Source organism: Schistocerca cancellata, chromosome 2, assembly GCF_023864275.1.
Source record: "Schistocerca cancellata isolate TAMUIC-IGC-003103 chromosome 2, iqSchCanc2.1, whole genome shotgun sequence".
Taxonomy (NCBI): Eukaryota; Metazoa; Arthropoda; class Insecta; order Orthoptera; family Acrididae; genus Schistocerca; species Schistocerca cancellata.
In genome coordinates, this window is record NC_064627.1 from 5,011,574 (window position 1) to 5,035,898 (window position 24,325).

At 54.9% G+C, this 24,325-nt stretch overlaps 7 non-coding genes and 18 pseudogenes across 7 annotated transcripts; all 25 read right to left on the reverse strand.

Moving 5' to 3' along the window:
* Positions 1–769: 769 nt before the first annotated feature.
* Positions 770–889, reverse strand: LOC126164025 (5S ribosomal RNA; annotated as a pseudogene).
* Positions 890–1,738: 849 nt separating this feature from the next.
* On the reverse strand, positions 1,739–1,857 carry LOC126163882 (5S ribosomal RNA). The gene has a single exon (XR_007535305.1). It is a non-coding gene; the product is annotated as a 5S ribosomal RNA (ribosomal RNA).
* Positions 1,858–2,711: 854 nt separating this feature from the next.
* On the reverse strand, positions 2,712–2,831 carry LOC126164026 (5S ribosomal RNA; annotated as a pseudogene).
* Positions 2,832–3,685: 854 nt separating this feature from the next.
* Positions 3,686–3,805, reverse strand: LOC126164027 (5S ribosomal RNA; annotated as a pseudogene).
* Positions 3,806–4,659: 854 nt separating this feature from the next.
* On the reverse strand, positions 4,660–4,778 carry LOC126163883 (5S ribosomal RNA). The gene has a single exon (XR_007535306.1). It is a non-coding gene; the product is annotated as a 5S ribosomal RNA (ribosomal RNA).
* An 855-nt stretch (positions 4,779–5,633) lies between these two features.
* On the reverse strand, positions 5,634–5,753 carry LOC126164028 (5S ribosomal RNA; annotated as a pseudogene).
* Positions 5,754–6,601: 848 nt separating this feature from the next.
* On the reverse strand, positions 6,602–6,720 carry LOC126163884 (5S ribosomal RNA). Its single transcript, XR_007535307.1, has one exon. It is a non-coding gene; the product is annotated as a 5S ribosomal RNA (ribosomal RNA).
* Positions 6,721–7,568: 848 nt separating this feature from the next.
* Positions 7,569–7,687, reverse strand: LOC126163885 (5S ribosomal RNA). Its single transcript, XR_007535308.1, has one exon. It is a non-coding gene; the product is annotated as a 5S ribosomal RNA (ribosomal RNA).
* Positions 7,688–8,542: 855 nt separating this feature from the next.
* Positions 8,543–8,661, reverse strand: LOC126163888 (5S ribosomal RNA). Its single transcript, XR_007535310.1, has one exon. It is a non-coding gene; the product is annotated as a 5S ribosomal RNA (ribosomal RNA).
* Positions 8,662–9,515: 854 nt separating this feature from the next.
* On the reverse strand, positions 9,516–9,634 carry LOC126163889 (5S ribosomal RNA). Its single transcript, XR_007535311.1, has one exon. It is a non-coding gene; the product is annotated as a 5S ribosomal RNA (ribosomal RNA).
* An 854-nt stretch (positions 9,635–10,488) lies between these two features.
* Positions 10,489–10,607, reverse strand: LOC126163890 (5S ribosomal RNA). Its single transcript, XR_007535312.1, has one exon. It is a non-coding gene; the product is annotated as a 5S ribosomal RNA (ribosomal RNA).
* An 856-nt stretch (positions 10,608–11,463) lies between these two features.
* On the reverse strand, positions 11,464–11,583 carry LOC126164029 (5S ribosomal RNA; annotated as a pseudogene).
* Positions 11,584–12,408: 825 nt separating this feature from the next.
* LOC126164030 (5S ribosomal RNA) lies at positions 12,409–12,528 on the reverse strand (annotated as a pseudogene).
* Positions 12,529–13,382: 854 nt separating this feature from the next.
* Positions 13,383–13,502, reverse strand: LOC126164031 (5S ribosomal RNA; annotated as a pseudogene).
* An 855-nt stretch (positions 13,503–14,357) lies between these two features.
* Positions 14,358–14,477, reverse strand: LOC126164034 (5S ribosomal RNA; annotated as a pseudogene).
* Positions 14,478–15,304: 827 nt separating this feature from the next.
* LOC126164035 (5S ribosomal RNA) lies at positions 15,305–15,424 on the reverse strand (annotated as a pseudogene).
* Positions 15,425–16,249: 825 nt separating this feature from the next.
* LOC126164036 (5S ribosomal RNA) lies at positions 16,250–16,369 on the reverse strand (annotated as a pseudogene).
* An 854-nt stretch (positions 16,370–17,223) lies between these two features.
* On the reverse strand, positions 17,224–17,343 carry LOC126164038 (5S ribosomal RNA; annotated as a pseudogene).
* Positions 17,344–18,198: 855 nt separating this feature from the next.
* On the reverse strand, positions 18,199–18,318 carry LOC126164040 (5S ribosomal RNA; annotated as a pseudogene).
* Positions 18,319–19,143: 825 nt separating this feature from the next.
* LOC126164041 (5S ribosomal RNA) lies at positions 19,144–19,263 on the reverse strand (annotated as a pseudogene).
* Positions 19,264–20,117: 854 nt separating this feature from the next.
* Positions 20,118–20,237, reverse strand: LOC126164042 (5S ribosomal RNA; annotated as a pseudogene).
* Positions 20,238–21,091: 854 nt separating this feature from the next.
* On the reverse strand, positions 21,092–21,211 carry LOC126164043 (5S ribosomal RNA; annotated as a pseudogene).
* An 853-nt stretch (positions 21,212–22,064) lies between these two features.
* On the reverse strand, positions 22,065–22,184 carry LOC126164044 (5S ribosomal RNA; annotated as a pseudogene).
* An 854-nt stretch (positions 22,185–23,038) lies between these two features.
* LOC126164045 (5S ribosomal RNA) lies at positions 23,039–23,158 on the reverse strand (annotated as a pseudogene).
* Positions 23,159–24,012: 854 nt separating this feature from the next.
* Positions 24,013–24,132, reverse strand: LOC126164046 (5S ribosomal RNA; annotated as a pseudogene).
* Positions 24,133–24,325: the final 193 nt, after the last annotated feature.

A 24,325-nucleotide genomic window follows, 5' to 3' on the forward strand; every position in this document is an offset into this window, starting at 1 on the left:
AAAGCGCTTCCTTCCGCAACCGCCAGTTCCTCGAGGACGGCGCGGGGAGGCGCGCCCGGCGTCCCAGCAGAGTGACGGCCGAATTGGCGGGCGCACCGCCGCGTGTGTGAGACGCACTGCTGCTCGTTGCACCCCCTGTCATTCGCTGGGCGCGTTCAGCCTTCGACACTAGCGGAGGACGCATCTTGTCCCTGGTGTTCAGCGGAGGGCCTGTGCGGGGTGTGGCAGTGTCGTGCTGGAGGGCCCACTGGTAGCGATGTGGGCTTCCTCGCCTCGCCTCGCCTCGCCTCGCCGCGCCTCACACCAGGTGTCTGCGTAGTTTGCAGTGCATTCGCACCATTCCTATCCCTGTCCCTGTCACCGTCCCGACTTGTCCCGACTTTGCTCGACTGCCGCCCGCTGCCGCTCGGGTCGTGGTCCATATGACAGCGCAAGCACGAAAAACGTCTGCGGGACGAGACGAGATGAGACGAGACGAGACGACTAAGGAATAAATTCGTGGTTACAAATCAAATTTGGAACTCTACATTCCTACACAACAATAGGCGGTGACGTATTTCAGAAATCACCTGCCGATTCGTACTGTTTTGTCGTTTTCAAAGTCTTCTTGGCAAACTTGGTTAGCACATTCTCCCTCAAACTGAGTTAATTACTGCATTTTCGTACCATTACAGTAGTTTAAAAGGCTTAAGGAAGCATCTTTGTCACAACAGAAACGTAGTTTGAAAATTGGGCTGGCAACATAACAAAAAAAAAAAAACGGGAAGGGAGCCAACAGCACCCGGGTTGACCCAGGCGGTCACCCATCCAAGTACTAGCCGGGCATGATGATGCTTAACTTCGGTGGTCGGACGAGAACCGGTGTATTCATCATGGTATCGCCGTTGGCGCTCATCTAATGTAGGAGCACGGCAGAATTCGCGTTCGGCTTTTCTCCCAACACACAAAATGTTAGTTTTCGGCCGCATTTGACGAAAGCGCTTCCTTCCGCAACCGCCAGTTCCTCGAGGACGGCGCGGGGAGGCGCGCCCGGCGTCCCAGCAGAGTGACGGCCGAATTGGCGGGCGCACCGCCGCGTGTGTGAGACGCACTGCTGCTCGTTGCACCCCCTGTCATACGCTGGGCGCGTTCAGCCTTCGACACTAGCGGAGGACGCATCTTGTCCCTGGTGTTCAGCGGAGGGCCTGTGCGGGGTGTGGCAGTGTCGTGCTGGAGGGCCCACTGGTAGCGATGTGGGCTTCCTCGCCTCGCCTCGCCTCGCCTCGCCGCGCCTCACACCAGGTGTCTGCGTAGTTTGCAGTGCATTCGCACCATTCCTATCCCTGTCCCTGTCCCCGTCCCGACTTGTCCCGACTTTGCTCGACTGCCGCTCGCTGCCGCTCGGGTCGTGGTCCATATGACAGCGCAAGCACGAAAAACGTCTGCGGGACGAGACGAGACGAGACGAGACGACTAAGGAATAAATTCGTGGTTACAAATCAAATTTGGAACTCTACATTCCTACACAACAATAGGCGGTGACGTATTTCAGAAATCACCTGCCAATTCGTACTGTTTTGTCGTTTTCAAAGTCTTCTTGGCAAACTTGGTTAGCACATTCTCCCTCAAACTGAGTTAATTACTGCATTATCGTACCATTACAGTAGTTTAAACGGTTTAAGGAAGCATCTTTGTCACAACAGAAAGGTAGTTTGAAAATTGGGCTGGCGACATAACAAAAAAAAAAAAACAGGAAGGGAGCCAACAGCACCCGGGTTTCCCAGGCGGTCACCCATCCAAGTACTAGCAGGGCCCGATGATGCTTAACTTCGGTGATCGGACGAGAACCGGTGTATTCATCATGGTATGGCCGTTGGCGCTCATCTAATGTAGGAGCACGGCAGAATTCGCGTTCGGCTTTTCTCCCAACACACAAAATGTTAGTTTTCGGCCGCATTTGACGAAAGCGCTTCCTTCCGCAACCGCCAGTTCCTCGAGGACGGCGCGGGGAGGCGCGCCCGGCGTCCCAGCAGAGTGACGGCCGAATTGGCGGGCGCACCGCCGCGTGTGTGAGACGCACTGCTGCTCGTTGCACCCCCTGTCATTCGCTGGGCGCGTTCAGCCTTCGACACTAGCGGAGGACGCATCTTGTCCCTGGTGTTCAGCGGAGGGCCTGTGCGGGGTGTGGCAGTGTCGTGCTGGAGGGCCCACTGGTAGCGATGTGGGCTTCCTCGCCTCGCCTCGCCTCGCCTCGCCGCGCCTCACACCAGGTGTCTGCGTAGTTTGCAGTGCATTCGCACCATTCCTATCCCTGTCCCTGTCCCCGTCCCGACTTGTCCCGACTTTGCTCGACTGCCGCCCGCTGCCGCTCGGGTCGTGGTCCATATGACAGCGCAAGCACGAAAAACGTCTGCGGGACGAGACGAGACGAGACGAGACGAGACGACTAAGGAATAAATTCGTGGTTACAAATCAAATTTGGAACTCTACATTCCTACACAACAATAGGCGGTGACGTATTTCAGAAATCACCTGCCGATTCGTACTGTTTTGTCGTTTTCAAAGTCTTCTTGGCAAACTTGGTTAGCACATTCTCCCTCAAACTGAGTTAATTACTGCATTTTCGTACCATTACAGTAGTTTAAAAGGCTTAAGGAAGCATCTTTGTCACAACAGAAACGTAGTTTGAAAATTGGGCTGGCAACATAACAAAAAAAAAAAAACGGGAAGGGAGCCAACAGCACCCGGGTTGACCCAGGCGGTCACCCATCCAAGTACTAGCCGGGCATGATGATGCTTAACTTCGGTGGTCGGACGAGAACCGGTGTATTCATCATGGTATCGCCGTTGGCGCTCATCTAATGTAGGAGCACGGCAGAATTCGCGTTCGGCTTTTCTCCCAACACACAAAATGTTAGTTTTCGGCCGCATTTGACGAAAGCGCTTCCTTCCGCAACCGCCAGTTCCTCGAGGACGGCGCGGGGAGGCGCGCCCGGCGTCCCAGCAGAGTGACGGCCGAATTGGCGGGCGCACCGCCGCGTGTGTGAGACGCACTGCTGCTCGTTGCACCCCCTGTCATTCGCTGGGCGCGTTCAGCCTTCGACACTAGCGGAGGACGCATCTTGTCCCTGGTGTTCAGCGGAGGGCCTGTGCGGGGTGTGGCAGTGTCGTGCTGGAGGGCCCACTGGTAGCGATGTGGGCTTCCTCGCCTCGCCTCGCCTCGCCTCGCCGCGCCTCACACCAGGTGTCTGCGTAGTTTGCAGTGCATTCGCACCATTCCTATCCCTGTCCCTGTCCCCGTCCCGACTTGTCCCGACTTTGCTCGACTGCCGCCCGCTGCCGCTCGGGTCGTGGTCCATATGACAGCGCAAGCACGAAAAACGTCTGCGGGACGAGACGAGACGAGACGAGACGAGACGACTAAGGAATAAATTCGTGGTTACAAATCAAATTTGGAACTCTACATTCCTACACAACAATAGGCGGTGACGTATTTCAGAAATCACCTGCCGATTCGTACTGTTTTGTCGTTTTCAAAGTCTTCTTGGCAAACTTGGTTAGCACATTCTCCCTCAAACTGAGTTAATTACTGCATTTTCGTACCATTACAGTAGTTTAAAAGGCTTAAGGAAGCATCTTTGTCACAACAGAAACGTAGTTTGAAAATTGGGCTGGCAACATAACAAAAAAAAAAAAACGGGAAGGGAGCCAACAGCACCCGGGTTGACCCAGGCGGTCACCCATCCAAGTACTAGCCGGGCATGATGATGCTTAACTTCGGTGGTCGGACGAGAACCGGTGTATTCATCATGGTATCGCCGTTGGCGCTCATCTAATGTAGGAGCACGGCAGAATTCGCGTTCGGCTTTTCTCCCAACACACAAAATGTTAGTTTTCGGCCGCATTTGACGAAAGCGCTTCCTTCCGCAACCGCCAGTTCCTCGAGGACGGCGCGGGGAGGCGCGCCCGGCGTCCCAGCAGAGTGACGGCCGAATTGGCGGGCGCACCGCCGCGTGTGTGAGACGCACTGCTGCTCGTTGCACCCCCTGTCATTCGCTGGGCGCGTTCAGCCTTCGACACTAGCGGAGGACGCATCTTGTCCCTGGTGTTCAGCGGAGGGCCTGTGCGGGGTGTGGCAGTGTCGTGCTGGAGGGCCCACTGGTAGCGATGTGGGCTTCCTCGCCTCGCCTCGCCTCGCCTCGCCGCGCCTCACACCAGGTGTCTGCGTAGTTTGCAGTGCATTCGCACCATTCCTATCCCTGTCCCTGTCCCCGTCCCGACTTGTCCCGACTTTGCTCGACTGCCGCTCGCTGCCGCTCGGGTCGTGGTCCATATGACAGCGCAAGCACGAAAAACGTCTGCGGGACGAGACGAGACGAGACGAGACGAGACGACTAAGGAATAAATTCGTGGTTACAAATCAAATTTGGAACTCTACATTCCTACACAACAATAGGCGGTGACGTATTTCAGAAATCACCTGCCAATTCGTACTGTTTTGTCGTTTTCAAAGTCTTCTTGGCAAACTTGTTTAGCACATTCTCCCTCAAACTGAGTTAATTACTGCATTATCGTACCATTACAGTAGTTTAAACGGTTTAAGGAAGCATCTTTGTCACAACAGAAAGGTAGTTTGAAAATTGGGCTGGCGACATAACAAAAAAAAAAAAACAGGAAGGGAGCCAACAGCACCCGGGTTTCCCAGGCGGTCACCCATCCAAGTACTAGCAGGGCCCGATGATGCTTAACTTCGGTGATCGGACGAGAACCGGTGTATTCATCATGGTATGGCCGTTGGCGCTCATCTAATGTAGGAGCACGGCAGAATTCGCGTTCGGCTTTTCTCCCAACACACAAAATGTTAGTTTTCGGCCGCATTTGACGAAAGCGCTTCCTTCCGCAACCGCCAGTTCCTCGAGGACGGCGCGGGGAGGCGCGCCCGGCGTCCCAGCAGAGTGACGGCCGAATTGGCGGGCGCACCGCCGCGTGTGTGAGACGCACTGCTGCTCGTTGCACCCCCTGTCATTCGCTGGGCGCGTTCAGCCTTCGACACTAGCGGAGGACGCATCTTGTCCCTGGTGTTCAGCGGAGGGCCTGTGCGGGGTGTGGCAGTGTCGTGCTGGAGGGCCCACTGGTAGCGATGTGGGCTTCCTCGCCTCGCCTCGCCTCGCCTCGCCGCGCCTCACACCAGGTGTCTGCGTAGTTTGCAGTGCATTCGCACCATTCCTATCCCTGTCCCTGTCCCCGTCCCGACTTGTCCCGACTTTGCTCGACTGCCGCCCGCTGCCGCTCGGGTCGTGGTCCATATGACAGCGCAAGCACGAAAAACGTCTGCGGGACGAGACGAGACGAGACGAGACGAGACGACTAAGGAATAAATTCGTGGTTACAAATCAAATTTGGAACTCTACATTCCTACACAACAATAGGCGGTGACGTATTTCAGAAATCACCTGCCGATTCGTACTGTTTTGTCGTTTTCAAAGTCTTCTTGGCAAACTTGGTTAGCACATTCTCCCTCAAACTGAGTTAATTACTGCATTTTCGTACCATTACAGTAGTTTAAAAGGCTTAAGGAAGCATCTTTGTCACAACAGAAACGTAGTTTGAAAATTGGGCTGGCAACATAACAAAAAAAAAAAAAACGGGAAGGGAGCCAACAGCACCCGGGTTGACCCAGGCGGTCACCCATCCAAGTACTAGCCGGGCATGATGATGCTTAACTTCGGTGGTCGGACGAGAACCGGTGTATTCATCATGGTATCGCCGTTGGCGCTCATCTAATGTAGGAGCACGGCAGAATTCGCGTTCGGCTTTTCTCCCAACACACAAAATGTTAGTTTTCGGCCGCATTTGACGAAAGCGCTTCCTTCCGCAACCGCCAGTTCCTCGAGGACGGCGCGGGGAGGCGCGCCCGGCGTCCCAGCAGAGTGACGGCCGAATTGGCGGGCGCACCGCCGCGTGTGTGAGACGCACTGCTGCTCGTTGCACCCCCTGTCATTCGCTGGGCGCGTTCAGCCTTCGACACTAGCGGAGGACGCATCTTGTCCCTGGTGTTCAGCGGAGGGCCTGTGCGGGGTGTGGCAGTGTCGTGCTGGAGGGCCCACTGGTAGCGATGTGGGCTTCCTCGCCTCGCCTCGCCTCGCCTCGCCGCGCCTCACACCAGGTGTCTGCGTAGTTTGCAGTGCATTCGCACCATTCCTATCCCTGTCCCTGTCCCCGTCCCGACTTGTCCCGACTTTGCTCGACTGCCGCTCGCTGCCGCTCGGGTCGTGGTCCATATGACAGCGCAAGCACGAAAAACGTCTGCGGGACGAGACGAGACGAGACGAGACGACTAAGGAATAAATTCGTGGTTACAAATCAAATTTGGAACTCTACATTCCTACACAACAATAGGCGGTGACGTATTTCAGAAATCACCTGCCAATTCGTACTGTTTTGTCGTTTTCAAAGTCTTCTTGGCAAACTTGGTTAGCACATTCTCCCTCAAACTGAGTTAATTACTGCATTTTCGTACCATTACAGTAGTTTAAACGGTTTAAGGAAGCATCTTTGTCACAACAGAAAGGTAGTTTGAAAATTGGGCTGGCGACATAACAAAAAAAAAAAACAGGAAGGGAGCCAACAGCACCCGGGTTTCCCAGGCGGTCACCCATCCAAGTACTAGCAGGGCCCGATGATGCTTAACTTCGGTGATCGGACGAGAACCGGTGTATTCATCATGGTATGGCCGTTGGCGCTCATCTAATGTAGGAGCACGGCAGAATTCGCGTTCGGCTTTTCTCCCAACACACAAAATGTTAGTTTTCGGCCGCATTTGACGAAAGCGCTTCCTTCCGCAACCGCCAGTTCCTCGAGGACGGCGCGGGGAGGCGCGCCCGGCGTCCCAGCAGAGTGACGGCCGAATTGGCGGGCGCACCGCCGCGTGTGTGAGACGCACTGCTGCTCGTTGCACCCCCTGTCATTCGCTGGGCGCGTTCAGCCTTCGACACTAGCGGAGGACGCATCTTGTCCCTGGTGTTCAGCGGAGGGCCTGTGCGGGGTGTGGCAGTGTCGTGCTGGAGGGCCCACTGGTAGCGATGTGGGCTTCCTCGCCTCGCCTCGCCTCGCCTCGCCGCGCCTCACACCAGGTGTCTGCGTAGTTTGCAGTGCATTCGCACCATTCCTATCCCTGTCCCTGTCCCCGTCCCGACTTGTCCCGACTTTGCTCGACTGCCGCTCGCTGCCGCTCGGGTCGTGGTCCATATGACAGCGCAAGCACGAAAAACGTCTGCGGGACGAGACGAGACGAGACGAGACGACTAAGGAATAAATTCGTGGTTACAAATCAAATTTGGAACTCTACATTCCTACACAACAATAGGCGGTGACGTATTTCAGAAATCACCTGCCAATTCGTACTGTTTTGTCGTTTTCAAAGTCTTCTTGGCAAACTTGGTTAGCACATTCTCCCTCAAACTGAGTTAATTACTGCATTATCGTACCATTACAGTAGTTTAAACGGTTTAAGGAAGCATCTTTGTCACAACAGAAAGGTAGTTTGAAAATTGGGCTGGCGACATAACAAAAAAAAAAAACAGGAAGGGAGCCAACAGCACCCGGGTTTCCCAGGCGGTCACCCATCCAAGTACTAGCAGGGCCCGATGATGCTTAACTTCGGTGATCGGACGAGAACCGGTGTATTCATCATGGTATGGCCGTTGGCGCTCATCTAATGTAGGAGCACGGCAGAATTCGCGTTCGGCTTTTCTCCCAACACACAAAATGTTAGTTTTCGGCCGCATTTGACGAAAGCGCTTCCTTCCGCAACCGCCAGTTCCTCGAGGACGGCGCGGGGAGGCGCGCCCGGCGTCCCAGCAGAGTGACGGCCGAATTGGCGGGCGCACCGCCGCGTGTGTGAGACGCACTGCTGCTCGTTGCACCCCCTGTCATTCGCTGGGCGCGTTCAGCCTTCGACACTAGCGGAGGACGCATCTTGTCCCTGGTGTTCAGCGGAGGGCCTGTGCGGGGTGTGGCAGTGTCGTGCTGGAGGGCCCACTGGTAGCGATGTGGGCTTCCTCGCCTCGCCTCGCCTCGCCTCGCCGCGCCTCACACCAGGTGTCTGCGTAGTTTGCAGTGCATTCGCACCATTCCTATCCCTGTCCCTGTCCCCGTCCCGACTTGTCCCGACTTTGCTCGACTGCCGCCCGCTGCCGCTCGGGTCGTGGTCCATATGACAGCGCAAGCACGAAAAACGTCTGCGGGACGAGACGAGACGAGACGAGACGAGACGACTAAGGAATAAATTCGTGGTTACAAATCAAATTTGGAACTCTACATTCCTACACAACAATAGGCGGTGACGTATTTCAGAAATCACCTGCCAATTCGTACTGTTTTGTCGTTTTCAAAGTCTTCTTGGCAAACTTGGTTAGCACATTCTCCCTCAAACTGAGTTAATTACTGCATTATCGTACCATTACAGTAGTTTAAACGGTTTAAGGAAGCATCTTTGTCACAACAGAAAGGTAGTTTGAAAATTGGGCTGGCGACATAACAAAAAAAAAAAAAACAGGAAGGGAGCCAACAGCACCCGGGTTTCCCAGGCGGTCACCCATCCAAGTACTAGCAGGGCCCGATGATGCTTAACTTCGGTGATCGGACGAGAACCGGTGTATTCATCATGGTATGGCCGTTGGCGCTCATCTAATGTAGGAGCACGGCAGAATTCGCGTTCGGCTTTTCTCCCAACACACAAAATGTTAGTTTTCGGCCGCATTTGACGAAAGCGCTTCCTTCCGCAACCGCCAGTTCCTCGAGGACGGCGCGGGGAGGCGCGCCCGGCGTCCCAGCAGAGTGACGGCCGAATTGGCGGGCGCACCGCCGCGTGTGTGAGACGCACTGCTGCTCGTTGCACCCCCTGTCATTCGCTGGGCGCGTTCAGCCTTCGACACTAGCGGAGGACGCATCTTGTCCCTGGTGTTCAGCGGAGGGCCTGTGCGGGGTGTGGCAGTGTCGTGCTGGAGGGCCCACTGGTAGCGATGTGGGCTTCCTCGCCTCGCCTCGCCTCGCCTCGCCGCGCCTCACACCAGGTGTCTGCGTAGTTTGCAGTGCATTCGCACCATTCCTATCCCTGTCCCTGTCCCCGTCCCGACTTGTCCCGACTTTGCTCGACTGCCGCCCGCTGCCGCTCGGGTCGTGGTCCATATGACAGCGCAAGCACGAAAAACGTCTGCGGGACGAGACGAGACGAGACGAGACGAGACGACTAAGGAATAAATTCGTGGTTACAAATCAAATTTGGAACTCTACATTCCTACACAACAATAGGCGGTGACGTATTTCAGAAATCACCTGCCAATTCGTACTGTTTTGTCGTTTTCAAAGTCTTCTTGGCAAACTTGGTTAGCACATTCTCCCTCAAACTGAGTTAATTACTGCATTATCGTACCATTACAGTAGTTTAAACGGTTTAAGGAAGCATCTTTGTCACAACAGAAAGGTAGTTTGAAAATTGGGCTGGCGACATAACAAAAAAAAAAAAACAGGAAGGGAGCCAACAGCACCCGGGTTTCCCAGGCGGTCACCCATCCAAGTACTAGCAGGGCCCGATGATGCTTAACTTCGGTGATCGGACGAGAACCGGTGTATTCATCATGGTATGGCCGTTGGCGCTCATCTAATGTAGGAGCACGGCAGAATTCGCGTTCGGCTTTTCTCCCAACACACAAAATGTTAGTTTTCGGCCGCATTTGACGAAAGCGCTTCCTTCCGCAACCGCCAGTTCCTCGAGGACGGCGCGGGGAGGCGCGCCCGGCGTCCCAGCAGAGTGACGGCCGAATTGGCGGGCGCACCGCCGCGTGTGTGAGACGCACTGCTGCTCGTTGCACCCCCTGTCATTCGCTGGGCGCGTTCAGCCTTCGACACTAGCGGAGGACGCATCTTGTCCCTGGTGTTCAGCGGAGGGCCTGTGCGGGGTGTGGCAGTGTCGTGCTGGAGGGCCCACTGGTAGCGATGTGGGCTTCCTCGCCTCGCCTCGCCTCGCCTCGCCGCGCCTCACACCAGGTGTCTGCGTAGTTTGCAGTGCATTCGCACCATTCCTATCCCTGTCCCTGTCCCCGTCCCGACTTGTCCCGACTTTGCTCGACTGCCGCCCGCTGCCGCTCGGGTCGTGGTCCATATGACAGCGCAAGCACGAAAAACGTCTGCGGGACGAGACGAGACGAGACGAGACGAGACGACTAAGGAATAAATTCGTGGTTACAAATCAAATTTGGAACTCTACATTCCTACACAACAATAGGCGGTGACGTATTTCAGAAATCACCTGCCAATTCGTACTGTTTTGTCGTTTTCAAAGTCTTCTTGGCAAACTTGGTTAGCACATTCTCCCTCAAACTGAGTTAATTACTGCATTATCGTACCATTACAGTAGTTTAAACGGTTTAAGGAAGCATCTTTGTCACAACAGAAAGGTAGTTTGAAAATTGGGCTGGCGACATAACAAAAAAAAAAAAACAGGAAGGGAGCCAACAGCACCCGGGTTTCCCAGGCGGTCACCCATCCAAGTACTAGCAGGGCCCGATGATGCTTAACTTCGGTGATCGGACGAGAACCGGTGTATTCATCATGGTATGGCCGTTGGCGCTCATCTAATGTAGGAGCACGGCAGAATTCGCGTTCGGCTTTTCTCCCAACACACAAAATGTTAGTTTTCGGCCGCATTTGACGAAAGCGCTTCCTTCCGCAACCGCCAGTTCCTCGAGGACGGCGCGGGGAGGCGCGCCCGGCGTCCCAGCAGAGTGACGGCCGAATTGGCGGGCGCACCGCCGCGTGTGTGAGACGCACTGCTGCTCGTTGCACCCCCTGTCATTCGCTGGGCGCGTTCAGCCTTCGACACTAGCGGAGGACGCATCTTGTCCCTGGTGTTCAGCGGAGGGCCTGTGCGGGGTGTGGCAGTGTCGTGCTGGAGGGCCCACTGGTAGCGATGTGGGCTTCCTCGCCTCGCCTCGCCTCGCCTCGCCGCGCCTCACACCAGGTGTCTGCGTAGTTTGCAGTGCATTCGCACCATTCCTATCCCTGTCCCTGTCCCCGTCCCGACTTGTCCCGACTTTGCTCGACTGCCGCTCGCTGCCGCTCGGGTCGTGGTCCATATGACAGCGCAAGCACGAAAAACGTCTGCGGGACGAGACGAGACGAGACGAGACGAGACGACTAAGGAATAAATTCGTGGTTACAAATCAAATTTGGAACTCTACATTCCTACACAACAATAGGCGGTGACGTATTTCAGAAATCACCTGCCGATTCGTACTGTTTTGTCGTTTTCAAAGTCTTCTTGGCAAACTTGGTTAGCACATTCTCCCTCAAACTGAGTTAATTACTGCATTTTCGTACCATTACAGTAGTTTAAAAGGCTTAAGGAAGCATCTTTGTCACAACAGAAACGTAGTTTGAAAATTGGGCTGGCAACATAACAAAAAAAAAAAAAAACGGGAAGGGAGCCAACAGCACCCGGGTTGACCCAGGCGGTCACCCATCCAAGTACTAGCCGGGCATGATGATGCTTAACTTCGGTGGTCGGACGAGAACCGGTGTATTCATCATGGTATCGCCGTTGGCGTTCATCTAATGTAGGAGCACGGCAGAATTCGCGTTCGGCTTTTCTCCCAACACACAAAATGTTAGTTTTCGGCCGCATTTGACGAAAGCGCTTCCTTCCGCAACCGCCAGTTCCTCGAGGACGGCGCGGGGAGGCGCGCCCGGCGTCCCAGCAGAGTGACGGCCGAATTGGCGGGCGCACCGCCGCGTGTGTGAGACGCACTGCTGCTCGTTGCACCCCCTGTCATTCGCTGGGCGCGTTCAGCCTTCGACACTAGCGGAGGACGCATCTTGTCCCTGGTGTTCAGCGGAGGGCCTGTGCGGGGTGTGGCAGTGTCGTGCTGGAGGGCCCACTGGTAGCGATGTGGGCTTCCTCGCCTCGCCTCGCCTCGCCTCGCCGCGCCTCACACCAGGTGTCTGCGTAGTTTGCAGTGCATTCGCACCATTCCTATCCCTGTCCCTGTCCCCGTCGCTCGCTGCCGCTCGGGTCGTGGTCCATATGACAGCGCAAGCACGAAAAACGTCTGCGGGACGAGACGAGACGAGACGAGACGAGACGACTAAGGAATAAATTCGTGGTTACAAATCAAATTTGGAACTCTACATTCCTACACAACAATAGGCGGTGACGTATTTCAGAAATCACCTGCCGATTCGTACTGTTTTGTCGTTTTCAAAGTCTTCTTGGCAAACTTGGTTAGCACATTCTCCCTCAAACTGAGTTAATTACTGCATTTTCGTACCATTACAGTAGTTTAAAAGGCTTAAGGAAGCATCTTTGTCACAACAGAACCGTAGTTTGAAAATTGGGCTGGCAACATAACAAAAAAAAAAAAACGGGAAGGGAGCCAACAGCACCCGGGTTGACCCAGGCGGTCACCCATCCAAGTACTAGCCGGGCATGATGATGCTTAACTTCGGTGGTCGGACGAGAACCGGTGTATTCATCATGGTATCGCCGTTGGCGCTCATCTAATGTAGGAGCACGGCAGAATTCGCGTTCGGCTTTTCTCCCAACACACAAAATGTTAGTTTTCGGCCGCATTTGACGAAAGCGCTTCCTTCCGCAACCGCCAGTTCCTCGAGGACGGCGCGGGGAGGCGCGCCCGGCGTCCCAGCAGAGTGACGGCCGAATTGGCGGGCGCACCGCCGCGTGTGTGAGACGCACTGCTGCTCGTTGCACCCCCTGTCATTCGCTGGGCGCGTTCAGCCTTCGACACTAGCGGAGGACGCATCTTGTCCCTGGTGTTCAGCGGAGGGCCTGTGCGGGGTGTGGCAGTGTCGTGCTGGAGGGCCCACTGGTAGCGATGTGGGCTTCCTCGCCTCGCCTCGCCTCGCCTCGCCGCGCCTCACACCAGGTGTCTGCGTAGTTTGCAGTGCATTCGCACCATTCCTATCCCTGTCCCTGTCCCCGTCCCGACTTGTCCCGACTTTGCTCGACTGCCGCTCGCTGCCGCTCGGGTCGTGGTCCATATGACAGCGCAAGCACGAAAAACGTCTGCGGGACGAGACGAGACGAGACGAGACGAGACGACTAAGGAATAAATTCGTGGTTACAAATCAAATTTGGAACTCTACATTCCTACACAACAATAGGCGGTGACGTATTTCAGAAATCACCTGCCGATTCGTACTGTTTTGTCGTTTTCAAAGTCTTCTTGGCAAACTTGGTTAGCACATTCTCCCTCAAACTGAGTTAATTACTGCATTTTCGTACCATTACAGTAGTTTAAAAGGCTTAAGGAAGCATCTTTGTCACAACAGAAACGTAGTTTGAAAATTGGGCTGGCAACATAACAAAAAAAAAAAAACGGGAAGGGAGCCAACAGCACCCGGGTTGACCCAGGCGGTCACCCATCCAAGTACTAGCCGGGCATGATGATGCTTAACTTCGGTGGTCGGACGAGAACCGGTGTATTCATCATGGTATCGCCGTTGGCGCTCATCTAATGTAGGAGCACGGCAGAATTCGCGTTCGGCTTTTCTCCCAACACACAAAATGTTAGTTTTCGGCCGCATTTGACGAAAGCGCTTCCTTCCGCAACCGCCAGTTCCTCGAGGACGGCGCGGGGAGGCGCGCCCGGCGTCCCAGCAGAGTGACGGCCGAATTGGCGGGCGCACCGCCGCGTGTGTGAGACGCACTGCTGCTCGTTGCACCCCCTGTCATTCGCTGGGCGCGTTCAGCCTTCGACACTAGCGGAGGACGCATCTTGTCCCTGGTGTTCAGCGGAGGGCCTGTGCGGGGTGTGGCAGTGTCGTGCTGGAGGGCCCACTGGTAGCGATGTGGGCTTCCTCGCCTCGCCTCGCCTCGCCTCGCCGCGCCTCACACCAGGTGTCTGCGTAGTTTGCAGTGCATTCGCACCATTCCTATCCCTGTCCCTGTCCCCGTCCCGACTTGTCCCGACTTTGCTCGACTGCCGCTCGCTGCCGCTCGGGTCGTGGTCCATATGACAGCGCAAGCACGAAAAACGTCTGCGGGACGAGACGAGACGAGACGAGACGAGACGACTAAGGAATAAATTCGTGGTTACAAATCAAATTTGGAACTCTACATTCCTACACAACAATAGGCGGTGACGTATTTCAGAAATCACCTGCCGATTCGTACTGTTTTGTCGTTTTCAAAGTCTTCTTGGCAAACTTGGTTAGCACATTCTCCCTAAAACTGAGTTAATTATTGCATTTTCGTACCATTACAGTAGTTTAAAAGGCTTAAGGAAGCATCTTTGTCACAACAGAAACGTAGTTTGAAAATTGGGCTGGCAACATAACAAAAAAAAAAAAAACGGGAAGGGAGCCAACAGCACCCGGGTTGACCCAGGCGGTCACCCATCCAAGTACTAGCCGGGCATGATGATGCTTAACTTCGGTGGTCGGACGAGAACCGGTGTATTCATCATGGTATCGCCGTTGGCGCTCATCTAATGTAGGAGCACGGCAGAATTCGCGTTCGGCTTTTCTCCCAACACACAAAATGTTAGTTTTCGGCCGCATTTGACGAAAGCGCTTCCTTCCGCAACCGCCAGTTCCTCGAGGACGGCGCGGGGAGGCGCGCCCGGCGTCCCAGCAGAGTGACGGCCGAATTGGCGGGCGCACCGCCGCGTGTGTGAGACGCACTGCTGCTCGTTGCACCCCCTGTCATTCGCTGGGCGCGTTCAGCCTTCGACACTAGCGGAGGACGCATCTTGTCCCTGGTGTTCAGCGGAGGGCCTGTGCGGGGTGTGGCAGTGTCGTGCTGGAGGGCCCACTGGTAGCGATGTGGGCTTCCTCGCCTCGCCTCGCCTCGCCTCGCCGCGCCTCACACCAGGTGTCTGCGTAGTTTGCAGTGCATTCGCACCATTCCTATCCCTGTCCCTGTCCCCGTCGCTCGCTGCCGCTCGGGTCGTGGTCCATATGACAGCGCAAGCACGAAAAACGTCTGCGGGACGAGACGAGACGAGACGAGACGAGACGACTAAGGAATAAATTCGTGGTTACAAATCAAATTTGGAACTCTACATTCCTACACAACAATAGGCGGTGACGTATTTCAGAAATCACCTGCCGATTCGTACTGTTTTGTCGTTTTCAAAGTCTTCTTGGCAAACTTGGTTAGCACATTCTCCCTCAAACTGAGTTAATTACTGCATTTTCGTACCATTACAGTAGTTTAAAAGGCTTAAGGAAGCATCTTTGTCACAACAGAAACGTAGTTTGAAAATTGGGCTGGCAACATAACAAAAAAAAAAAAAAACGGGAAGGGAGCCAACAGCACCCGGGTTGACCCAGGCGGTCACCCATCCAAGTACTAGCCGGGCATGATGATGCTTAACTTCGGTGGTCGGACGAGAACCGGTGTATTCATCATGGTATCGCCGTTGGCGCTCATCTAATGTAGGAGCACGGCAGAATTCGCGTTCGGCTTTTCTCCCAACACACAAAATGTTAGTTTTCGGCCGCATTTGACGAAAGCGCTTCCTTCCGCAACCGCCAGTTCCTCGAGGACGGCGCGGGGAGGCGCGCCCGGCGTCCCAGCAGAGTGACGGCCGAATTGGCGGGCGCACCGCCGCGTGTGTGAGACGCACTGCTGCTCGTTGCACCCCCTGTCATTCGCTGGGCGCGTTCAGCCTTCGACACTAGCGGAGGACGCATCTTGTCCCTGGTGTTCAGCGGAGGGCCTGTGCGGGGTGTGGCAGTGTCGTGCTGGAGGGCCCACTGGTAGCGATGTGGGCTTCCTCGCCTCGCCTCGCCTCGCCTCGCCGCGCCTCACACCAGGTGTCTGCGTAGTTTGCAGTGCATTCGCACCATTCCTATCCCTGTCCCTGTCCCCGTCGCTCGCTGCCGCTCGGGTCGTGGTCCATATGACAGCGCAAGCACGAAAAACGTCTGCGGGACGAGACGAGACGAGACGAGACGAGACGACTAAGGAATAAATTCGTGGTTACAAATCAAATTTGGAACTCTACATTCCTACACAACAATAGGCGGTGACGTATTTCAGAAATCACCTGCCGATTCGTACTGTTTTGTCGTTTTCAAAGTCTTCTTGGCAAACTTGGTTAGCACATTCTCCCTCAAACTGAGTTAATTACTGCATTTTCGTACCATTACAGTAGTTTAAAAGGCTTAAGGAAGCATCTTTGTCACAACAGAAACGTAGTTTGAAAATTGGGCTGGCAACATAACAAAAAAAAAAAAACGGGAAGGGAGCCAACAGCACCCGGGTTGACCCAGGCGGTCACCCATCCAAGTACTAGCCGGGCATGATGATGCTTAACTTCGGTGGTCGGACGAGAACCGGTGTATTCATCATGGTATCGCCGTTGGCGCTCATCTAATGTAGGAGCACGGCAGAATTCGCGTTCGGCTTTTCTCCCAACACACAAAATGTTAGTTTTCGGCCGCATTTGACGAAAGCGCTTCCTTCCGCAACCGCCAGTTCCTCGAGGACGGCGCGGGGAGGCGCGCCCGGCGTCCCAGCAGAGTGACGGCCGAATTGGCGGGCGCACCGCCGCGTGTGTGAGACGCACTGCTGCTCGTTGCACCCCCTGTCATTCGCTGGGCGCGTTCAGCCTTCGACACTAGCGGAGGACGCATCTTGTCCCTGGTGTTCAGCGGAGGGCCTGTGCGGGGTGTGGCAGTGTCGTGCTGGAGGGCCCACTGGTAGCGATGTGGGCTTCCTCGCCTCGCCTCGCCTCGCCTCGCCGCGCCTCACACCAGGTGTCTGCGTAGTTTGCAGTGCATTCGCACCATTCCTATCCCTGTCCCTGTCCCCGTCCCGACTTGTCCCGACTTTGCTCGACTGCCGCTCGCTGCCGCTCGGGTCGTGGTCCATATGACAGCGCAAGCACGAAAAACGTCTGCGGGACGAGACGAGACGAGACGAGACGAGACGACTAAGGAATAAATTCGTGGTTACAAATCAAATTTGGAACTCTACATTCCTACACAACAATAGGCGGTGACGTATTTCAGAAATCACCTGCCGATTCGTACTGTTTTGTCGTTTTCAAAGTCTTCTTGGCAAACTTGGTTAGCACATTCTCCCTCAAACTGAGTTAATTACTGCATTTTCGTACCATTACAGTAGTTTAAAAGGCTTAAGGAAGCATCTTTGTCACAACAGAAACGTAGTTTGAAAATTGGGCTGGCAACATAACAAAAAAAAAAAAACGGGAAGGGAGCCAACAGCACCCGGGTTGACCCAGGCGGTCACCCATCCAAGTACTAGCCGGGCATGATGATGCTTAACTTCGGTGGTCGGACGAGAACCGGTGTATTCATCATGGTATCGCCGTTGGCGCTCATCTAATGTAGGAGCACGGCAGAATTCGCGTTCGGCTTTTCTCCCAACACACAAAATGTTAGTTTTCGGCCGCATTTGACGAAAGCGCTTCCTTCCGCAACCGCCAGTTCCTCGAGGACGGCGCGGGGAGGCGCGCCCGGCGTCCCAGCAGAGTGACGGCCGAATTGGCGGGCGCACCGCCGCGTGTGTGAGACGCACTGCTGCTCGTTGCACCCCCTGTCATTCGCTGGGCGCGTTCAGCCTTCGACACTAGCGGAGGACGCATCTTGTCCCTGGTGTTCAGCGGAGGGCCTGTGCGGGGTGTGGCAGTGTCGTGCTGGAGGGCCCACTGGTAGCGATGTGGGCTTCCTCGCCTCGCCTCGCCTCGCCTCGCCGCGCCTCACACCAGGTGTCTGCGTAGTTTGCAGTGCATTCGCACCATTCCTATCCCTGTCCCTGTCCCCGTCCCGACTTGTCCCGACTTTGCTCGACTGCCGCTCGCTGCCGCTCGGGTCGTGGTCCATATGACAGCGCAAGCACGAAAAACGTCTGCGGGACGAGACGAGACGAGACGAGACGAGACGACTAAGGAATAAATTCGTGGTTACAAATCAAATTTGGAACTCTACATTCCTACACAACAATAGGCGGTGACGTATTTCAGAAATCACCTGCCGATTCGTACTGTTTTGTCGTTTTCAAAGTCTTCTTGGCAAACTTGGTTAGCACATTCTCCCTAAAACTGAGTTAATTATTGCATTTTCGTACCATTACAGTAGTTTAAAAGGCTTAAGGAAGCATCTTTGTCACAACAGAAACGTAGTTTGAAAATTGGGCTGGCAACATAACAAAAAAAAAAAAAACGGGAAGGGAGCCAACAGCACCCGGGTTGACCCAGGCGGTCACCCATCCAAGTACTAGCCGGGCATGATGATGCTTAACTTCGGTGGTCGGACGAGAACCGGTGTATTCATCATGGTATCGCCGTTGGCGCTCATCTAATGTAGGAGCACGGCAGAATTCGCGTTCGGCTTTTCTCCCAACACACAAAATGTTAGTTTTCGGCCGCATTTGACGAAAGCGCTTCCTTCCGCAACCGCCAGTTCCTCGAGGACGGCGCGGGGAGGCGCGCCCGGCGTCCCAGCAGAGTGACGGCCGAATTGGCGGGCGCACCGCCGCGTGTGTGAGACGCACTGCTGCTCGTTGCACCCCCTGTCATTCGCTGGGCGCGTTCAGCCTTCGACACTAGCGGAGGACGCATCTTGTCCCTGGTGTTCAGCGGAGGGCCTGTGCGGGGTGTGGCAGTGTCGTGCTGGAGGGCCCACTGGTAGCGATGTGGGCTTCCTCGCCTCGCCTCGCCTCGCCTCGCCGCGCCTCACACCAGGTGTCTGCGTAGTTTGCAGTGCATTCGCACCATTCCTATCCCTGTCCCTGTCCCCGTCGCTCGCTGCCGCTCGGGTCGTGGTCCATATGACAGCGCAAGCACGAAAAACGTCTGCGGGACGAGACGAGACGAGACGAGACGAGACGACTAAGGAATAAATTCGTGGTTACAAATCAAATTTGGAACTCTACATTCCTACACAACAATAGGCGGTGACGTATTTCAGAAATCACCTGCCGATTCGTACTGTTTTGTCGTTTTCAAAGTCTTCTTGGCAAACTTGGTTAGCACATTCTCCCTCAAACTGAGTTAATTACTGCATTTTCGTACCATTACAGTAGTTTAAAAGGCTTAAGGAAGCATCTTTGTCACAACAGAAACGTAGTTTGAAAATTGGGCTGGCAACATAACAAAAAAAAAAAAACGGGAAGGGAGCCAACAGCACCCGGGTTGACCCAGGCGGTCACCCATCCAAGTACTAGCCGGGCATGATGATGCTTAACTTCGGTGGTCGGACGAGAACCGGTGTATTCATCATGGTATCGCCGTTGGCGCTCATCTAATGTAGGAGCACGGCAGAATTCGCGTTCGGCTTTTCTCCCAACACACAAAATGTTAGTTTTCGGCCGCATTTGACGAAAGCGCTTCCTTCCGCAACCGCCAGTTCCTCGAGGACGGCGCGGGGAGGCGCGCCCGGCGTCCCAGCAGAGTGACGGCCGAATTGGCGGGCGCACCGCCGCGTGTGTGAGACGCACTGCTGCTCGTTGCACCCCCTGTCATTCGCTGGGCGCGTTCAGCCTTCGACACTAGCGGAGGACGCATCTTGTCCCTGGTGTTCAGCGGAGGGCCTGTGCGGGGTGTGGCAGTGTCGTGCTGGAGGGCCCACTGGTAGCGATGTGGGCTTCCTCGCCTCGCCTCGCCTCGCCTCGCCGCGCCTCACACCAGGTGTCTGCGTAGTTTGCAGTGCATTCGCACCATTCCTATCCCTGTCCCTGTCCCCGTCCCGACTTGTCCCGACTTTGCTCGACTGCCGCTCGCTGCCGCTCGGGTCGTGGTCCATATGACAGCGCAAGCACGAAAAACGTCTGCGGGACGAGACGAGACGAGACGAGACGAGACGACTAAGGAATAAATTCGTGGTTACAAATCAAATTTGGAACTCTACATTCCTACACAACAATAGGCGGTGACGTATTTCAGAAATCACCTGCCGATTCGTACTGTTTTGTCGTTTTCAAAGTCTTCTTGGCAAACTTGGTTAGCACATTCTCCCTCAAACTGAGTTAATTACTGCATTTTCGTACCATTACAGTAGTTTAAAAGGCTTAAGGAAGCATCTTTGTCACAACAGAAACGTAGTTTGAAAATTGGGCTGGCAACATAACAAAAAAAAAAAAACGGGAAGGGAGCCAACAGCACCCGGGTTGACCCAGGCGGTCACCCATCCAAGTACTAGCCGGGCATGATGATGCTTAACTTCGGTGGTCGGACGAGAACCGGTGTATTCATCATGGTATCGCCGTTGGCGCTCATCTAATGTAGGAGCACGGCAGAATTCGCGTTCGGCTTTTCTCCCAACACACAAAATGTTAGTTTTCGGCCGCATTTGACGAAAGCGCTTCCTTCCGCAACCGCCAGTTCCTCGAGGACGGCGCGGGGAGGCGCGCCCGGCGTCCCAGCAGAGTGACGGCCGAATTGGCGGGCGCACCGCCGCGTGTGTGAGACGCACTGCTGCTCGTTGCACCCCCTGTCATTCGCTGGGCGCGTTCAGCCTTCGACACTAGCGGAGGACGCATCTTGTCCCTGGTGTTCAGCGGAGGGCCTGTGCGGGGTGTGGCAGTGTCGTGCTGGAGGGCCCACTGGTAGCGATGTGGGCTTCCTCGCCTCGCCTCGCCTCGCCTCGCCGCGCCTCACACCAGGTGTCTGCGTAGTTTGCAGTGCATTCGCACCATTCCTATCCCTGTCCCTGTCCCCGTCCCGACTTGTCCCGACTTTGCTCGACTGCCGCTCGCTGCCGCTCGGGTCGTGGTCCATATGACAGCGCAAGCACGAAAAACGTCTGCGGGACGAGACGAGACGAGACGAGACGAGACGACTAAGGAATAAATTCGTGGTTACAAATCAAATTTGGAACTCTACATTCCTACACAACAATAGGCGGTGACGTATTTCAGAAATCACCTGCCGATTCGTACTGTTTTGTCGTTTTCAAAGTCTTCTTGGCAAACTTGGTTAGCACATTCTCCCTCAAACTGAGTTAATTACTGCATTTTCGTACCATTACAGTAGTTTAAAAGGCTTAAGGAAGCATCTTTGTCACAACAGAAACGTAGTTTGAAAATTGGGCTGGCAACATAACAAAAAAAAAAAAACGGGAAGGGAGCCAACAGCACCCGGGTTGACCCAGGCGGTCACCCATCCAAGTACTAGCCGGGCATGATGATGCTTAACTTCGGTGGTCGGACGAGAACCGGTGTATTCATCATGGTATCGCCGTTGGCGCTCATCTAATGTAGGAGCACGGCAGAATTCGCGTTCGGCTTTTCTCCCAACACACAAAATGTTAGTTTTCGGCCGCATTTGACGAAAGCGCTTCCTTCCGCAACCGCCAGTTCCTCGAGGACGGCGCGGGGAGGCGCGCCCGGCGTCCCAGCAGAGTGACGGCCGAATTGGCGGGCGCACCGCCGCGTGTGTGAGACGCACTGCTGCTCGTTGCACCCCCTGTCATTCGCTGGGCGCGTTCAGCCTTCGACACTAGCGGAGGACGCATCTTGTCCCTGGTGTTCAGCGGAGGGCCTGTGCGGGGTGTGGCAGTGTCGTGCTGGAGGGCCCACTGGTAGCGATGTGGGCTTCCTCGCCTCGCCTCGCCTCGCCTCGCCGCGCCTCACACCAGGTGTCTGCGTAGTTTGCAGTGCATTCGCACCATTCCTATCCCTGTCCCTGTCCCCGTCCCGACTTGTCCCGACTTTGCTCGACTGCCGCTCGCTGCCGCTCGGGTCGTGGTCCATATGACAGCGCAAGCACGAAAAACGTCTGCGGGACGAGACGAGACGAGACGAGACGAGACGACTAAGGAATAAATTCGTGGTTACAAATCAAATTTGGAACTCTACATTCCTACACAACAATAGGCGGTGACGTATTTCAGAAATCACCTGCCGATTCGTACTGTTTTGTCGTTTTCAAAGTCTTCTTGGCAAACTTGGTTAGCACATTCTCCCTCAAACTGAGTTAATTACTGCATTTTCGTACCATTACAGTAGTTTAAAAGGCTTAAGGAAGCATCTTTGTCACAACAGAAACGTAGTTTGAAAATTGGGCTGGCAACATAACAAAAAAAAAAAACGGGAAGGGAGCCAACAGCACCCGGGTTGACCCAGGCGGTCACCCATCCAAGTACTAGCCGGGCATGATGATGCTTAACTTCGGTGGTCGGACGAGAACCGGTGTATTCATCATGGTATCGCCGTTGGCGCTCATCTAATGTAGGAGCACGGCAGAATTCGCGTTCGGCTTTTCTCCCAACACACAAAATGTTAGTTTTCGGCCGCATTTGACGAAAGCGCTTCCTTCCGCAACCGCCAGTTCCTCGAGGACGGCGCGGGGAGGCGCGCCCGGCGTCCCAGCAGAGTGACGGCCGAATTGGCGGGCGCACCGCCGCGTGTGTGAGACGCACTGCTGCTCGTTGCACCCCCTGTCATTCGCTGGGCGCGTTCAGCCTTCGACACTAGCGGAGGACGCATCTTGTCCCTGGTGTTCAGCGGAGGGCCTGTGCGGGGTGTGGCAGTGTCGTGCTGGAGGGCCCACTGGTAGCGATGTGGGCTTCCTCGCCTCGCCTCGCCTCGCCTCGCCGCGCCTCACACCAGGTGTCTGCGTAGTTTGCAGTGCATTCGCACCATTCCTATCCCTGTCCCTGTCCCCGTCCCGACTTGTCCCGACTTTGCTCGACTGCCGCTCGCTGCCGCTCGGGTCGTGGTCCATATGACAGCGCAAGCACGAAAAACGTCTGCGGGACGAGACGAGACGAGACGAGACGAGACGACTAAGGAATAAATTCGTGGTTACAAATCAAATTTGGAACTCTACATTCCTACACAACAATAGGCGGTGACGTATTTCAGAAATCACCTGCCGATTCGTACTGTTTTGTCGTTTTCAAAGTCTTCTTGGCAAACTTGGTTAGCACATTCTCCCTCAAACTGAGTTAATTACTGCATTTTCGTACCATTACAGTAGTTTAAAAGGCTTAAGGAAGCATCTTTGTCACAACAGAAACGTAGTTTGAAAATTGGGCTGGCAACATAACAAAAAAAAAAAAACGGGAAGGGAGCCAACAGCACCCGGGTTGACCCAGGCGGTCACCCATCCAAGTACTAGCCGGGCATGATGATGCTTAACTTCGGTGGTCGGACGAGAACCGGTGTATTCATCATGGTATCGCCGTTGGCGCTCATCTAATGTAGGAGCACGGCAGAATTCGCGTTCGGCTTTTCTCCCAACACACAAAATGTTAGTTTTCGGCCGCATTTGACGAAAGCGCTTCCTTCCGCAACCGCCAGTTCCTCGAGGACGGCGCGGGGAGGCGCGCCCGGCGTCCCAGCAGAGTGACGGCCGAATTGGCGGGCGCACCGCCGCGTGTGTGAGACGCACTGCTGCTCGTTGCACCCCCTGTCATTCGCTGGGCGCGTTCAGCCTTCGACACTAGCGGAGGACGCATCTTGTCCCTGGTGTTCAGCGGAGGGCCTGTGCGGGGTGTGGCAGTGTCGTGCTGGAGGGCCCACTGGTAGCGATGTGGGCTTCCTCGCCTCGCCTCGCCTCGCCTCGCCGCGCCTCACACCAGGTGTCTGCGTAGTTTGCAGTGCATTCGCACCATTCCTATCCCTGTCCCTGTCCCCGTCCCGACTTGTCCCGACTTTGCTCGACTGCCGCTCGCTGCCGCTCGGGTCGTGGTCCATATGACAGCGCAAGCACGAAAAACGTCTGCGGGACGAGACGAGACGAGACGAGACGAGACGACTAAGGAATAAATTCGTGGTTACAAATCAAATTTGGAACTCTACATTCCTACACAACAATAGGCGGTGACGTATTTCAGAAATCACCTGCCGATTCGTACTGTTTTGTCGTTTTCAAAGTCTTCTTGGCAAACTTGGTTAGCACATTCTCCCTCAAACTGAGTTAATTACTGCATTTTCGTACCATTACAGTAGTTTAAAAGGCTTAAGGAAGCATCTTTGTCACAACAGAAACGTAGTTTGAAAATTGGGCTGGCAACATAACAAAAAAAAAAAAACGGGAAGGGAGCCAACAGCACCCGGGTTGACCCAGGCGGTCACCCATCCAAGTACTAGCCGGGCATGATGATGCTTAACTTCGGTGGTCGGACGAGAACCGGTGTATTCATCATGGTATCGCCGTTGGCGCTCATCTAATGTAGGAGCACGGCAGAATTCGCGTTCGGCTTTTCTCCCAACACACAAAATGTTAGTTTTCGGCCGCATTTGACGAAAGCGCTTCCTTCCGCAACCGCCAGTTCCTCGAGGACGGCGCGGGGAGGCGCGCCCGGCGTCCCAGCAGAGTGACGGCCGAATTGGCGGGCGCACCGCCGCGTGTGT